We start from the raw sequence: 16,144 nt of genomic DNA on the forward strand, positions 1-16,144 counted from the left end.
CAATGAAAGGAAATTAAGTAGAAGGAAGCCCGTGGGTGGGACTGGGCGAGACGGGACAGACACACCCTGGATCCAACTTCCTGTGGTCCCTCCCCAGCCAGCCGCACCTAGGGTGGCGTTATGGCTCGAAGGGCGTCTGCAGAGTGAGCAGGGTCCTTACAGCAGGTGGGGTCCCTCAGCCTGGCCTGCAGGGATTGGGCCGAAACCGGTTCTCCAACATCCCGTGAGGGGTCCCAGAGTTCACATGAGAGGGCACACTGCAAAGTTGCAGTAATAGGGTGTGTGGAACGCAAAAGCAGGTGTGTAGTAAGCCAGATTCCGGGCCGACAGTGCCCCAGCAACAACATAACCCATGGTCAAAGGCAGAATTACGTGGCCCCACGAGAAAATGGCTCCCTCCTCTCTGGTTTCGGGGTGCATCACCTAAGAACCTCCGTTGCCAAGTCACTGCAGCTTCGCAGCTCCTGCATTGAGCGTCTGCCCCCTGGTGGTCAGTGTGCATAATTGCGACTGATTGGATGGGCAAAGGGACATTTCGCATATTAGCCTTTTATATATATAGACTAGAGGCCCGGTGCACGAAATTCGTGCACTGGGGAGGGTGTCCCTCAGCCCAGCTTGCACCCTCTCTAATATGGGACCCCTCGGGGGATGTCCAACTGCAGGATTAGGCCCGATTCCTGTGGAATCGGGCCTAATCCTGCAGTTGGACATCCTTCTCATAACCCGGGACTGCTGGCTCCTAACCGCTCACCTACCTGCCTGATTGCCCCCTACTGCTTCCTTGCTGGCCTGATTGACCCCTAACTGCTCCTCTGCGGGCCTGATTGCCCCCAAATACCCTCCCCTGCTGGCCTGATCACCCCCAAGGCTTTTATTAGTATAGATATGACCCTGCACAGAAAATTTTACTAACCCTGCTTTACAATAAGGGCTTGACGATTGAATCATTAGGACCAGACACCAAGATTTCCTTTCTTTGAATAGTGGAGGGAATACTTATCTTGTCTTTAAGTTGCCCAGAAATTAAAATGAGATAATGACTTAGAAAAGTATAAAAGCACCACATAAAGACAACTGTCTTTTTAATGAAGTGGCAAAATGAAAAACACTTTTTATTCTCCCCTTCCTCCCTTTACAGCTTTTATTTAAACTTTGAAATTTATAAAAATTTCACTCCAATTTTCATTTCTTTACATTCAACATTATTTTGTATTGGTTTCAGGTTTTATATTAGTTACAGAATAGTGGTTAGACAATCATATACTTTACAAAGTGTTCCCCGATATTTCTAGTACCCACCTGGCATCATACCATCATTACAACACTACTGACTATATTCCCTATTTAAGTGACAATGGGTTTACAGGTTCCTTTCAATCTTTCTTTTGTGTTTTTTGTCCTTCCTTTTCTTTCTCACTTCTTCCCTCATTTTCTTTATATAGTATCTCAATTGGCCATCAAAGCTCAGTGAAGGCACTGGGACACGCTTCATCCATTTTACAGACCAGGAAACTGAGGCCAATTCTAGTTGGCTGTGGAACTTGACTCAGGAAGCCCTCAGAGCCATGCTCTTTGCGCTTCCTAAGGGGCAGCGGCCCAGCAAACAGAACAAACCTTCCAGTCAGGCTTCCGAGCCTCTTTCTCAAGCACCTCTTCATTGTGGATGCTCCACATTCTTTCCTCTCCCCCCATTCTTTATTGCCCCCCCTTCTCCGAAGCAGGTGGAAGGCTTCCCACTCACTGCCTAGGCATGCTCTGCTATGGGGCAGGGTGTAGCGAGCTTGCTTTTGGGTGAAGGCAGGAGCAGGAGTCACTGCCTCTGAAGTGTGAGGCCGCCTGAGCGAGGCCCATTAGTACTGGGAGCTTCTCTGAATCACCTCAGTCAGTCCAGTACCCTGCAGTGCAGCACCCCTTCACTGAGGTGGCTCCACCCCTCAACCCCCGCCTCAGGGGTGAGGGTCCTTGCCCTTCTGCCAGGAGTCATTCCATGCCCCTTGATCCCTGGCTGGGCCCACCCACATCTTGGGGGCACTGCAGAACCTCTGTCTCTCTGCAGATGAGGCAGATCCCTGCCCTAGGTCTCCGCAAAGCTATGAATCTGTGGCCAGAGGCCTGGTCTGGGTCTCAGCAACCACATGCCTGCAATGTTCCCAGGGACCCTGGGAGCGGCTGGGCGAGTCCTGCCACGCCCCCCCGGGTGGCGATCGCCGCCCGGGACCCCCGGGAGCGCCGGGCTCGGCCCGGCCACGCCCCCCCGGGTGGCGATCGCCGCCCGGGACCCCCGGGAGCGCCGGGCTCGGCCCAGCCACGCCCCCCCGGGTGGCGATCGCCGCCCGGAACCCCCGGGAGCGCCGGGCTCGGCCCGGCCATGCCCCCCCCGGGTGGCGATTGCCGCCCGGGACCCCCGGGAGCGCCTGGCTCGGCCCGGCCACGCCCCCCTGGGTGGCGCCGGGCTCAGCCCGACCACGCCCCCCCCGGGTGGCGATCGCCGCCCAGGACCCCCGGGAGCGCCTGGCTCGGCCTGGCCACGCCCCCCCCGGGTGGCGATCGCCCCCGGGACCCCGGGAACTAAGAGGATTGGGCGCCGCCATCTTGGTCTTCTCAACGGCCGGATAGGCCACCCAGAGTCCCACCCCCAGCCTCTCGCAGGCCCAATCATGGGCACAGCGGAGGTGCGGTCAATTTGCATGTTTCTCTATTATAAGGTAGGATATTTTTGAAGCCTGGTAGGCAAAAATGAGAGTTAAAGAATTTAAACTTGAAAAAAAAGCTGGGGTATTAGACCTCAAAGTGAAAGCCATAACAAGCGATAAGGAAGGCCACTTCATTAATACTAAAGGGAGCAATTCAACAAGAAGATACAACTCTGGTAAACATATATGCACCCAATACTGGAGCACCCAAATACATTAAAAAATTTTCTAGAAGATAACAAGGGGGAGATTGACAGCAATACAGTCATAGTAGGGGACTTTAATAACCCACTAACACCACTAGGGAAATCCTCTAAACAGAAAATCAGCAAAGAAACATCAATCCTAAATGACTCACTATATCAGATGGAATTAATTGACATCTTCAGAACATTTCACCCAAAGCCACAAAATATACATTCTTCTCAAGCGCAAACGGGTCATTTTCAAAGACAGACCACATATTGGGACACAGTCAAAGTCTCTTCAAATTCAAAAAGATAGAAATCATATCAAGCATCTTCTCAGATCACAATGGCATAAAATTAGAAATCAATTACAATAAAAACAAAGAAAAAAAATCAAACACTTGAGGCTAAATAGCATGCTATCAAACAATGATTGGGTTACCAAAGAGATCAAAGAAGAAATAAAAAGTATCCTGATAAAAAACGACAATGAAAACACAAAAATCCAAAATCTTTGGGACACAGTGAAACCAGTCTTGAGAGGGAAGTTCATAGCTATACAGGCCTATCTGAAAAAAAAACACAAAACAAAAAATGGTAATGCCAAAACCGGTTTGGCTCAGTGGATAGAGCGTCGGCCTGTGGACTGAAGGGTCCCAGGTTCGATTCCGGGCGGGGGCATATACCTTGGTTGCGGGTACATCCCCAGTAGGGGGTGTGCAGGGGGCAGCTAATCGATGTTTTCTCTCATCGATGTTTCTAACTCTCTGTCCCTCTCCCTTCCTCTCTGTAAAAAATCAATAAAATATATATATTTTTAAAAATGGTAACAAATTAACCCTACAACTCAAAGAATTAGAAAGAGAGCAATAAGAAAAGCCCAGTAGGAGCAGAAGGAAGGAAATAATAAAGATCAGAGTGGAAATAAACGACATAGAGACCAAAAAAAAACCACACAATACAAAAGATCAATAAAACTAAGAACTGGTTCTTTGAAAGGATAAACAAGATTGATGACTCTTTAGCCAGGCTCACCAAGAAGCAAAGAGAGAGGACCCAAATAAAGAAAATCAGAAGGAAAGAGGTGAAGTAACAACCAACATGACAGAAATACAAAGGAGTATAAAAAAATACTTTGAGCTACTCTATTCCAAAAAACTGGACAACCTAGACGAAATGGACATATTCTTAGAAAAATACAAGTTCCCAAAACTCAATCAGGAAGAATACAAAAAACCTGAATAGGCTGATAACTACCAAAGAAATTGAAGCAGTAATCAAAAATCTTCCAGCAAATATCACATTATGTCACTCATTTATGGAATATAATGAACAACATAAACTGATGAACAAAAGAGATCCAGAGACAGAGAAGCATTGATCAGACTGTCAAACCTCAGAGGGAAGGAAGGGGAGGGTGGGGGTAAGGGGGAGAGATCAACCAAAGGACTTGTATGCATGCATATAAGCCTAACCAATGGACACAAACAACAGGGGGGTGAGGGCATGAGTGGGGGTGTGGGGGGCAATGGGGGTTAAGGACACATATGTAATACCTTAATCAATAAAGAAATAAAAAAAAATCTTGCAGCAAACAAAAGCCCTGGTCTGGACAGCTTTACAGGGGAGTTCTACCAAGCATTCAAAGAACTAAAACCTATCCTCCTCAGACTATTTCAAAAAATTCAAGAGGAAGGCACACTTCCAAGCTCTTTCTATGAAGCCAACATTACCTAATTCCAAAACCCGATAAAGACACTACAAAAAAAAAAAAAAGAGAGAGAGAGAGAGAGAGAGAACTATAGGCTAATATCCTTGATGAACATAGATGCTAAAATCCTCAACAAAATTCTAGCATATCAGATCCAACATTACATTATAAAGATCATATGCCATAACTAAGTGGGATTTATTCCAGGGATGCAAGGATGGTACAATATCCACAAATCAATAAATGTAATACATCACATAAACAAACTGAGAGACAAATATCACATAATCATATCAATCGATGCAGAAAAAGCATTTGATAAAAATCCAACATGCTTTCTTGATAAAAACTCTCAGCAAAGTGGGAATAGAGGGATCGTACCTCAACATAATAAAAGCCATATATGAAAAATCCACAGCCAATATCATACTCAATGGGAAAAAAACTAAACTCATTTCCCCTAAGAACAGGAACAAGACAGGGATGCCCACTTTCACCACTCCTGTTCGATATAGTACTGGAAGTGCTAGCCACAGCGATCACATAAGAAGAAGATATAAAAGTCATCCAAATTGGAAAAGAAGAAGTAAAACTGTCCTTATTGGCAGATGACATGATACTGTACATAGAAAACCCCAAAGACTCCATCAAAAAACTACTAGACTTAATGAATGAATTTGGCAATGTAACAGGATACAAAATTAACAACCAGAAATCTATGGCCTTTTTATACACCAATAATGAGCTCAGAGAAAGAGAAACGAAAAAAAAAAAATCTCATTTACCATTGCACCAAAAAAATTAAGCAACCTAGGAATAAACTTAACAAGGAGGTAAAAGACCTGCACTCAGAAAACTACAGGACATTGAAAAAAGAGATAGAGAAAGACATAAACAGATGGAAGAACATACCATATTCATGGATTGGTAGAATCAATATCATTAAAATGTCCATACTACCCAAAGCAATCTACAGATTCGATGCAATCCCCATTAAAATACCAAAAACATACTTCAAAGATCTAGAAGAAACTCTCCAAAAATTCATCTGGAATAAAAAAAAAAGACCTTCAATAGCCAACAGCAATCCTGAGAAAGAAGAACAAAGTTGGAGGGATCACAATACCAGATATCAAGCTATATTACCAAGCCACAGTTCTCAAAACTGCACAAGAACAGACATATAAACCAATGGGACAGAACAGAGAACCCAGAAATAGACCCAAGCCACTATACTCAATTAATACTTGACAAAGGAGGCAACAGCATACAATGGAGTCAAGACAATCTCTTCAATAAATGGTGTTGGAAAATTTCGTCAGATACATGCAAAAAAATGAAACTAGATCACCAACTTACACCATACACAAAAACAAACTCAAGATTGTTAAAGGACTTAAATGTAAGACAGGAAGCCATAAAAATCCTACAAGACTCCATAGGCAGCAAAATAGAAGACGTATGTTGTAGCAAGATCTTAACAGACACAGCTCCTAGGGCAATGGAGACTAAGGAGAAAATAAACAAATGGAATTAAATCAAAATAAAAAGCTTCTGCACAGCAAAAAGAAACCATCAACAAAACAAAAAGAAGGCTCACTGCATGGGAGAACATATTTGCCAATGATATTTCAGATAAAAGTTTAATCTAAAAAATTTACAGAGAACTCATACAACTTAACAAAAGGAAGATAATCAATTCAATCAAAAAATGGGCAAAGGACCTAAATAGACACTTTTCGAAAGAGGACATAGAAAAAGGCCGAGAGACATAAAAACATGCTCAAAGTCACAAATGATCCGAGAGATGCAAATCAAAACAACAATGAGGTACCAACTCACATTTGTCAGAATGGCTATCATTAACAAATCAACAAATGACAAGTGCTGGTGAGGATGTGGAGAAAAAGGAACCCTCGTACACTGCTGGTGGGAATGCAGACTGGTGCAGCCACTGTGGAAGACAGTATAGAGTTTCCTCAAAAAGTTAGAAATGGATCTCCCATTTGACCCAGGAATCCCATTTTTAGGACTATATCCCAAGAAACCAGAAATACCAATCAGAAAGGATATATGCACCCATATTTTTATAGCAGCACAATTTACAATAGCAAAGATTTAGAAACAACCTAAGTGCCCATCAGCTGATGAGTGGATAAAAAAACTGTGGTACATCCACACAATGGAATACTATACTGCTATAAAAAAGAAGGAACCTTTACCATTTGCAACAGCATGGATGGAACTGGAGAACATTATGCTAAGCGAAATAAGCCAGTCAGAGAAAGATAAGTATCACATGACCTCACTCATATGTGGGATATAATGATCAACATAATTTGATGAACAAGAATAGATCCAGAGACAAATGGCAGGGAGTGTGTGTTAGAGAGCAACCAAAGGATTTGTATGCATGCATATTAGCATAACCAATGAACATAGACCTTGGGGCGGTGGGGGCTTGCACGGGGGTGGGAATGGTTGGGGGGTGGTCGAGTGGGGAAAAAGGAGACATATGTAAAACTTTAGACAATAAATAATTTTTTTTTAAAAAAAAGAAAGGATTCACAATTCTAAGGAGAAATATGATTTCTCCAAAGTCACATTGTGATATACTGGCCCGTGTTAACAAAGATAATATGTTCAAAAATGTGAATCACAATATTGCTTATAATGACAAACACAGCACATTAAATAACCATCAAGAAAGAGTTCATTAAATAAATTAAGATTAATCCATACAATAAAATTGAATGTAGCCATAAAAAAATAAAATGTTGAGAAGAAAAAATGGTGGCCTAATAGGCAGACGTGTCGTGCACCTTGTCCCGGGGCCAGACTGGAAATACAACTAAATCAGAGAACAACAAATTAGGCCCAGCTGTGGAGGCAACCTACAACAGGGGCAGAAAACACCTGGAGACCTGTACGAAGGATGGCAAGGGCTGGAGAGGGGCAGCAGGCCAGCAGGCCAAGCTGGCAGGCGGAGAGGGGGAGGAAAGAGCTGCTTTATGGGAGATTCAGTTCCCTCATTAAAACAGAAGCCCAGACCTGGCTGAGCATCAAGGCTGTGTCCCTTGGCAGCAGGTGTAACAACCAACTTTGAAAGGAAAAGTCGCAGGATAGTAGCTGCTGGGGAGTCAGGGCTCAAGACTACAGCTGCAAAAGGTTGTGCTGTGAGGGGAAAGCAGGGTGATGCTGAGGGGAGAGAAAGCCAGTTCCGTTGTTGGTTTTGTTTTGTCTTTGTTTTTATTCTCTAAACCCAGAACACAGGACTTTTCAATTGCAATCATTCCCTGAGGCTTTGGCACAGGAAGGGAAGCACGGACTTGAGGTGCCCAAGGAAAGGCAGGGGAGGGAAGCAGGGCAGGGAGCTGTGGCCAGGAGTCTTGCATTGGGACATTCTTAGGCTTCCAAACCTAAGCGGCCATTTCTCCAAAGAGGAGCTAGACCCTCCCAGTAGTCTCAGGGCAGGAGATAGTCTGCCACACCCTGCATTTTGAGCTTTACAGAAGAAACAAAGGCAGAAGCCAAGAGTATGGGTCTGAACAGTCTCGAGGAGCCCTCAGTGACTGGATTGGGAACCAGACTGATAAAAACTCAGTGGTCTCCATACAAGAATCCCTATCCAGCCAAGGGCAGAGTAGTATTTTGGGCCACTCGTGAAGAAGCTCTGGGTCAGGAAAAAACACCCATCATATTCCCTGAAAGTGAACAGCACCACCCCCACCTATAGCCCTGTCAGAAAGAGATGCTTGAGTGATTAAGATTGACAACTGGCAGACAGGCAAAGAGGGTACATTGGCCCCTCCTGCTTGCAGCCAAGGCCTGTGGAGACAGACACAAGCAGAGGACCTGTGAATTGGTTGGAGCGTCAAGCAGGGTGCCAAAAGCCAAAAGACAGTGCCTGACAGTGGTTAGCACCTAAGTACCTAACAGGAAGCCCAGGAATGGCAGACAGAACAGAAGAGTGGGGTCCCATGGGGCATTAAAACTCATCTGAAGGGAACAACACTTCACTTTTTAAAAAATTTATTTTTTTTCTTTTTTGCACCTTTTTCTTCTCTGCTCTTTTTTCCTCCCATTTTTCTTTTCCTTTCTCCATTTTAGTTTTTCACTTTTTCTTTTTCCCCCTTTTAAAATAGATATTCTTATCTGCTTTACTGATGTGCTATTATTCTAGTTTCTTTTGGTTTATTCATATATTTCCTCTTCCCTGATCCTACTCCATTTCCCCTTCTCCTTAATTTTCCTTCAATTTCACAATTTTTTTTCTATCTTCTTTTCTTGTCCTAATTTTTTAACTTGTCTCACTTCCTAAATGTAGGCCTATCTGCTCTCTCCTCTATTCCCCTTTTCAAATTTTTTTGTTTTAACTTATGTATTTACTCTTCTTCTTGTCTTATTTTTTTTTCTCCTTCCTCTATTCTAAACCAAGTTCCCTCCCCTGTTCTTCCAATTTATTAACCTTATTTTCTTTATTTAAGCTCTGCATCTACAGATTCTGTCCCCCTGATTTTTCTGGGTGTTTTTTTTGTTTGTACTTTTTGGTATATTTATTTGTTTTGTTGTGTTTTCTCCCTATATTCTTTTTATTTGTATCAGGGAGTAAACCCCATAATCAGACACCCTGACACTGAGATGAGATTCAATCCACGAGCAGGACAATAACATTCAAGACCCAACTACATGAGGAGAACCTAATCATCTCAAGTAGACAGCCTACCTAGAACACCCAGCCCAGGAGACTTAAGAGACTGCACCATGGGGTCCCCCAAGACATCTTCCACATAAGGCCAATTAAAGAATCTGGGTGGCACGCCAGTTTGATCTAATATACGGAAACAATTACACAGTAACAGCAAAAATGAGGAGACAAAAAAACAACAACACCCAAATGAAAGAAGGAAGCCGAGCAAGGAATAGAAAACCTATTTGAAGAAATAATGACAGAAAACTTCCCTGATTTTTGGAAGAAAAGAGTCACACAAGTCCAAGAAGCACAGAGTCCCAAACAAGACGAACCCAAAAAGACCAACACGAAAACACATCATAATTAAATTGGCAAACGTCAATGACAAAGTAAGAATCTTAAAGGCTTCCAGAGACAGACAGAGAGTTACCTACAAGGGAACTCCCATTAGACCCGTGGTTGGCAAACTGCGGCTCGCGAGCCACATGCGGCTCTTTGGCCACTTGAGTGTGGCTCTTCCACAAAATACCACAGCCTGGGCGAGTCTATTTTGAAGAAGTGGCATTAGAAGAAGTTTAAGTTTAAAAAATTTGGCTCTCAAAAGAAATTTCAATCATTGTACTGTTGATATTTGGCTCTGTTGACTAATGAGTTTGCCAACCACTGCATTAGACTATCAACTGATTTTTCAACAGAAACACATCAGGACAGAAGGGAATGGAATGAAGTATACAAACTGATGCAAAGGAAAGGACTGAATCCAATAATACTCTACCCTGCAAGGCTATCATTCAAAATTGAAAGTGCAGTCAGGCGCTTCACAGACAAAAAAAGGCTAAGGGAGTTTATCACTACCAAGCCACCAATGCAAGAAATGCTAAAGGGACTGCTTGCTGTAAAAGGAAGAATAGAAAGGGAAGAAGGAACACAGGCATAAAGAATAAAAATGGCAACAAACAAGTACCTATCAATAATAACCTTAAACATAAATGGATTAAATGCTCCAATCAAAAGACAGGATAGCTGAATGGATAAGAAAATATAACCCACATATATGCTGTCTACAAGAGACCCACCTTAGAATAAAGGACTCACACATACTGAAAGTGAAAAGATGAAAAAAAATTTTTCAGACAAATGGTAATGGAAAAAAAAGCTGGGGTAGCAATACTTGTATCCTACAAAATAGACCTCAAAGTGAAGGCCATAACAAGAGATAAGGAAGGCTACTTCATAATACTAAAGGGATCGATAGAACAAGAGGATGTAACTCTGGTAAACATATATGCATGTAAATATATAAAAAAAACTTCTGGAGGATATCCAGGGAGAGATTGACAGCAATATAATCACAGTAGGGGACTTTAATACCCTACTAACATTACTGGATAAGTCTTCTAGACAAAAAAAATTAACAAGGAAACAGTAATCCTAAGTGACACTTTAGAACTGTGGAACTAACTGACATCTTCAGAACATTCCACCGCAAAGCTATGGAATATACATTTTCAAATGGGACATTTTCAAATATAGACCACATGTTAGGACACGAGCTAAGTCTCTACAAATTCAAGGGGAAATATCAAGTATTTTCTTAGACCACAATGGCATGAAATTAGAAATCAGTTACAATAAAAATGCTCAAAAACAATCAAATACATGGAGGCTAAATAGCATACTATTAAACAATGAATGGGTTACTAAAGACATCAAAGAAGAAATAAAAAACAACCTGGAAGCAAATGAAAATGAACAGACAATAATCCAAAATCTATGGGACACAGTGAAAGCAGTCCTGAGAGGGAAGTTCATAGCACTATAGGTCTACCTCAAAAAACAAGAAAAACTGGTAATAAGTTATCTAACACTACAACTTAAGGAATTACAAAGAGAACAACAAGCAAATCCCAGAACAAGCAGAAGGAAGGAAATAATAAAAATCAGAACAGAAATAAATATATAGAGACTAAAAAAACAATACAAAAGATCAATAAAACCAAGAGCTGGTCCTTTGAAAGGATAAATAAGATTGATAAAGCTCTAGCCAGGCTCACCAGAAAACAAAAAGAGAGGACCCAAATAAACAAAATCAGAAATGAAAGAGGTAAAGTAACAACTGACCCCACAGAAATACATAGGATTGTAATAAAATACTATGAACTACTGTACTCCAACAAACAGGACAACCTGGATTAACTGGACATATTCCTAGAAAAATATAACCTTCCAAAACTTAATCAGTAAGAAACAGAAAACCTGGAATAGGCTGATAACTACTGATGAAATTGAAGCAGTAATAAAAAAAACACACCCAGCGAACAAAAGCCCTGGCCCAGACAGATTCACAGGGGAGTTTTACCAAATTTCAAAGAACTAACACCTCTAATCCTCAAACTATTCCAAAAAATTCAAGAGGAAGGAACACTTCCAAACTTTCTAAGAGGCCAGCAGCACCCTAATTCCAAATCCAGATAAAGACATGACAAAGAAAGAGAACTACAGGCCAATATCCCTGATGAATATAGATGCTAAAATCCTCAGCAAAATTTTAGCAAACCGGATATAGCAATACATTAAAAAGATCATAAATCATGAACAAATGGGATTTATTCTGGAGAAGCAAGGCTGGTACAAGATTCTCAAATCAATAAATGTGATACAGTACATAAACAGATTGCAAGACAAAAATCAAATTTCATAACAATCGATGCAGAAAAAGCATTGGACAAAATCCAACATTCTTTTTTATTTTGTTTTGTTTTTCAACACTCTTTTTTGATAAAAACTGTCAGCAAAGTGGAAATAGAAGGAACATACCTCAACCTAATAAAGGACATATGTGACAAACCTACAGCCAACATCATGCGCAATTGGCAAAAACTAAAACCATTTCCACTAAAAACAGAACAAGACAGGAATGCCTTCTTTCACTACTCTTGTTCAACATAGTTCTGGAAGTCCTGGCCATAGCGATCAGACAAGAAGAAGAAATAAAAGGCATCCAAACTGGAAAGGAGGAAGTAAAATTCTCATAATTGGCAGATGACAAGATACTGTACATAGAAAATCCTAAAGATTACTTCAAAAAACTACTTGATTTAATAAATGAATTCAGAAACGTAGCAGGATACAAAATTAACACCCCAAAATCCATAGCATTTTTATACACCAATAGTGAACTCTCAGAAAGAGAAATTAAAAAAAAAAATCCCATTTACCATTGCAACAAAAAAATTAAGATACTTAGGAATAAAGTTAACCAAGGAGGTAAAAGACCTATACTCTGAAAACTATAGGACACTGAAAAAAGAGACAGAGGAAGACATATACAAATGGAATAATATACCGTATTCATATATTGGTATTCACAGACATTTTAATGTCTATACTACCAAAGCAATCTATAGATTCAATGCAATCCCTATTAAAATACCAACAGCATATTTCACAGACTTAGAAAAAACACTCCAAAAATTTATATGGAATTAAAAAAAAAAAATCCCTGAATAGCCACAGCAATCTTGAGAAAGAACAACAAAGTTGGAGGAATCACAATACCAGATATCAAGTTATACTACAAAGCTGCTGTATTCAAAACAGCCTAGTACTGGCACAAGAATAGGCACATAGATCAATGGAACAGACCAGAGAACCCAGAAATTGATCCAAGCCACTATGCTTAATTAATATTTGATAAAGGAAGCAAGAGCATACATTGAAACAGAGACAGTCTCTTGAACAAATGGTTTTGGAAAATTGGGCAGGTACTTACAATAAAATGAAACTAAACCACCAACTTACACCCTACACAAGAATAAACTCAAAATGGATAAAACACTTAAATGTAAGATGTGAAAACCATAAAAATCGTAGAAGAAACCATAGGCAGCAAAATCTCAGACATCTCTCATAGCAATATGTTTACAGATACATCTCCTAGGACCGTGGTCGGCAAACTGCGGCTTGCGAGCCACATGTGGCTCTTTGGCCCCTTGAGTGTGGCTCTTCCACAAAATACCATGGCCTGGGCGAGTCTATTTTGAAGAAGTGGTGTTAGAATAAGTTTAAGTTTAAAAAATTTGGCTCTCAAAAGAAATTTCAATCGTTGTATTGTTGGTATTTGGCTCTGTTGACTAATTAGTTTGCCGACCACTGTCCGAGGACAATGGAAATGGAGAAAATAAACAAATGGGATTACATGAAAATATAAAGCTTCTGCACAGCAAAAGAAACCATCATCAAAATAACAAGAGAGCCCACTACATGGAAGAACATATTTGCCAATGATACCTCTGATAAAGGGTTACTATCCAAAATATATAAGGAACTCATACAACGTAACAAATGGAAGAAAAACAATCCAATTGAAAAATGGGCAAAGGACCTAAATAGTCACCTCTCCAAAGTGGACATACAGGCCAAGAGACATGAAAAAAGTGCTCAAAATCACTAATCATCCGAGGGGGTGCTGGGGGTGTGGAGGCATTGAGCAAAAAAGGGAAAAAAAGAGAAAGAACTCACAGATATGGACAACAGTGTGGTGATTGTAGCGGGGAAGGGGAGCAGAGGAGGAGTGGGAGGAGGTAGACAAGTTCATGGGGGGGATAAATGGTGACAGAAAAATTAAATTATACTTAATAATAAATAAACAAAAAGACAGACAACCCTTTCTCCCCCCATACACACATCTGTGCGCACGCACACACGCATACTCGATACTATGCTACACTGACAGAAAAAGGCACCCCTGACCTAAGATTCTTATAAAACACCCTAACCAACAAAACAAAATACATAATTACTAAGTATTTTAAGGTTAGAACATCAAACCTACTCAAGTTCATAAAAATTCCCCCCTCAAAATAACACATGAAGAAGAAAACTGTAACAAAACATTCCACACTAAATTAAATATCCTCAAGTAAGCATTTGGAGGTATGAAAAGCATTTTGAGGTAAGAAATTTAAAAATTAAAGGCAGAAATGGACAATAAACAGGAAGAAATTTTTAAAACACTAGATTTAACATAGAAAAATGTGTGAAAGAAAAAGTCAAAACCATCCCAGATTCAAAGATTAAATCACAAAGCCCCACAGGAGAATAAATCCAAATAAAATTTTACTAGAAACATTGAAGCAAGCCCGAAAAGGAGCAACAAAGAGAGTGAAAATGAGGCACAGGAACGAAATGGATCAAAAGTATGTGGCTGAAATAAAAGGAGGCCAAAGAAGGAAAATAGTAGGGATAACAAGAGGTGATAAAGATAAAGATAAAACAACTGAATAGAATGCTTAAAACTACTTCCCAAGAAAACTACCGGAAGTAAGAAAATACTAAAATGTACATACTGAAAAGGTCTAAGTCTTTAGACTCTAAGAGATAACTGGGAAACTTAACCAGAATGATCACTTTGAAAACATAGCCTAATAAAACTATTACATTTTAAAAAGAAATAAAAAAACCCTTCAAGTACAAGGATCAAAATTGAAATTCATACTGGCATCAAATACCCTAACCACAGCTTATAATGCAAAGTAACAATGGAGCTGTATTAAAAAACAACTCAGAAAGAATGATTGAACTTACAATTTTCTATTTAGACAAGCTGTCCTTTAAGTATCAAGATATAGAAAAACTTTTAAACAAGAGGCAGTAGAATATTCTGTACCCATGTTTCCTTCTTGAGCAACATACTGTATGAGCTCCATCCACTATGAGATGAGGGAGGAAACCTGAGCAAAACGACTGATGAGCATTCAATAATTAATTATAGCTGAAAGACTAAAAGGCAGGACTCTAAGAGGAAGAACAACATGCTATATATTATATATAATGTATTTTATGTGCAGGAAAGTAGAAATCATACAGCTAAAAAATACATAGAGTTTTAAAAATACCATTATAAACAGCATGATAGTAAAGGAGAAAATAAGAAAACAGGTGATGACTGGGGACCTAATGCCCAGCATAGTGCCCATAGTCAACATATAAACTTCAAAGTGCTAAGAGACTAGGTTTTAATTGTTCTCCGGCACACACAAAAAATGATAATTATGTGATGTAATATAGCTAATGCTGTAGTGGTAATCATTTTGCAATATATAAATGTATCAAATCAAAACACTGTATATCTTAAACTTAAGACAATATTATATGTCGATTGACTCAATTGAAAAAAGAAAACAGAGGACTAAGGCTCTTAGATGATATTATGTAAAAATAACCATAAAAATCTGATGATTTCTCATTCTATTTCTTTAAAAAATGGCATTAGGATTTTGATGGGGATTGCATTAAATCTGCATATTGCTTTGGGTAATATGGCCATTTTAACTATGTTGATTCTTCCAATCTATGAACAGGGGATATTTTTTTCATTTTGATGTATGGTTTTCAATCTCTTTTAATAATGCTTTTTAATTTTCAACATATAGGTCTTTCATATTCTTTGTTAAGTTTATTCTGAGGTATTTTATTCTTTTGGTTACTATTGCAACTAAATTGTGTTTTTTTTTTTCCATTTACTTTTCTTAAGTTTGGTTGTTGGTATACAGGAGGGCAATGGATTTTTGCACATTGATTTTGTATCCTGCAACTTGGCTGTAGATCCTAAATAGCTAAAGCAATCTTGAAAAAAAAAAAAAAAGAATGAAGCTGGAGGTATCACACTACTTGACTTCAAATTATACTACAGAGCTATGATAATCAAAACAGCATAGTATTGGCAGAAAAACAGACACACAGATCTGTGGAACAGAATAGAGAGCCCAGCTATGAAACTACATGTATATGGAGAGATAATTTTCAACAAAGGAGCCAGAAATGCACATTGGAGTAAAGATAGTCTCTTCAACAA

The 16,144-nt window shown here is 40.0% G+C and overlaps 1 protein-coding gene across 2 annotated transcripts in view; it reads right to left on the reverse strand.

Annotated features, from left to right (window-relative positions):
• Nucleotides 1-16,144, reverse strand: part of LRRC49 (leucine rich repeat containing 49) — a 231,849-nt gene that overhangs the window by 111,982 nt on the left and 103,723 nt on the right. The window lies entirely within an intron of this gene.

Source organism: Eptesicus fuscus, chromosome 2 (assembly GCF_027574615.1).
Source record: "Eptesicus fuscus isolate TK198812 chromosome 2, DD_ASM_mEF_20220401, whole genome shotgun sequence".
Classification (NCBI taxonomy): Eukaryota; Metazoa; Chordata; class Mammalia; order Chiroptera; family Vespertilionidae; genus Eptesicus; species Eptesicus fuscus.